Below are 1,882 nucleotides of genomic sequence, written 5' to 3'. Positions count from 1 at the left end.
CCAGGCGGCACCCGCGTCTTTCCCTCCCGCCTCCTCCTCAACCTCCGCCTCCTCCGCTATTCTAACTCCACCATATTCCGCCCTTTCTCGTAAGACCGCGTCGCAAGAGGGCCTCGACGCTCATCCTGCAGCGCCACCCTCTCCGCCCCACGCTCAGCGGCCGCACCTCGTCGTCTCTTCCAGGAGCGGAGGAATGGCCCTTGCGCTCTCGCTCGCGCTCTCACACACGAGCGAAAAAGAGAGCTACTTGTTTGATGTTTTAACTCCGCCCAGCCAAATTTTCATGTAAGTCGACCAGAGAGCTTGAGCCCCAGAACTTGTTTGTTCATTTATTTTATTTATATCCTGCCCTTTTCCCTCTAAGGAACCCAAGGCGGCGTACATAATCCTCCTCCCAATGTTATCCTCCCAACAACAACCCTGTGAGGTAGGTTGGGCTGAGAGTCTGTGACTGGCCCAAAGTCTCCCAGTGGGTCTCCATGGCCGAGTGGGGACTAGAATCCGGATCTCCCGACTTCCAGTCCAACACTTTTGCCACTACACTGCTCTGTTGCCTCAGGCCCAGGGGAGAAACAGAGTGTTTTTCTCTCTCTTCTTTCTTTGCACATGGTAATTTTGCCTCCCTGGCCTTTTCATGAGAGTTTTAGAACTATATATTTTAATTAAGTTTAAGGCATTGTAAAGGAATAACATCTATCAAGGGAACAAACAATTAAAGTAACTTATTCTAGCGTTTTAAGTTAATGGCTTAACAAGTGAAACCTGGAACAAAATGTGGCAATGGCTACTAGTCCTGATGGTGTTATGCAACCTCCAGAATCAGAGGCAGAATGCCTATGTACACCAGGTGCTGGGGAACATGGGCGGGAGGGTGCTGTTGCACTCATGTCCTGCTTGTGGGTTCCAGACCACAACTGTTTGGCCACTGCGTTTCGACCTAGATGTGTTTTAATCCACATTGCTCTACTTATGTTGTTATATTCTTAGTGTGAATTGCTGCTGTCCAGAATGACAGCTAGGTATGTCCTTTTCGAGGATACTCCATTCCATACATGCACACCATTTCTGTTTCCCCTCCAACCAGGGGTGGCATCAATGGATCCTAGAGTGTTTAAAGCCACATATTAAAATAACCAATACTCAACAAAAAGATTACGTTTTAATTATAATATTATGATAGTTTACATACTACCCCACCATCCATAGTCCTATACAATATGCCATCCAGGTTGAAGCCCAAGTTAAAAATCAACACTCTTTTTATGAATTAAAACAAATCTATTATAGCTGACCAGAGGGAGCACTGAAGAGTAGATAACTAAACAAAGCACCAAAGAGGAGAAATACATTCAGGATATGTACTGCTGCCAGCCAGGCTGTGAGCTTATTGATGTTCCCTGGTTGGGCAATGCTCCTCCTGGGAAATCCCAGAGAAGGCCTGAGCCCCGCTGCCCCCCTCCCCACCCCTGTAGCTTATGCCCCTGCCGCCAACAGCAAACATTTCATGCCCAGTCAGCATCCTCATCCTTATTAGGTTGATTTGGGGGTTCTCTTCCCCCACAACGAGATATGTACTAATGGTTATCAAGCCTGCTATACCTCCCTCTTGAGCATGGGTGGTGCTGTTTTAGCTTCAGGGAAGCGACAGTGAGGACCATCATGGATTGAGTTTTCCCACCTGCTCTGCTCCACTTCCCTGCCTTGGAAGACTTATCAGAAGTGGCTTCCTGGGTGACAGTTGCTTCAGGGAAGGGACTGGAAATAAAGTGAAGGACTGAGGTTTTCTACTTGATCTGTCTCATTTCCCTGGCTTTGGGAAACCTTTTCAGAAGCTGTTGCTTGATGTTTTGGGGCAGCAGTGACCCTTTGGGAGAGTCAAGGC

The sequence above is a fragment of the Elgaria multicarinata genome, chromosome 8, assembly GCF_023053635.1.
Source record: "Elgaria multicarinata webbii isolate HBS135686 ecotype San Diego chromosome 8, rElgMul1.1.pri, whole genome shotgun sequence".
NCBI classification, from domain to species: Eukaryota; Metazoa; Chordata; class Lepidosauria; order Squamata; family Anguidae; genus Elgaria; species Elgaria multicarinata.
Note: the sequence above shows the minus strand (reverse complement) of the source record.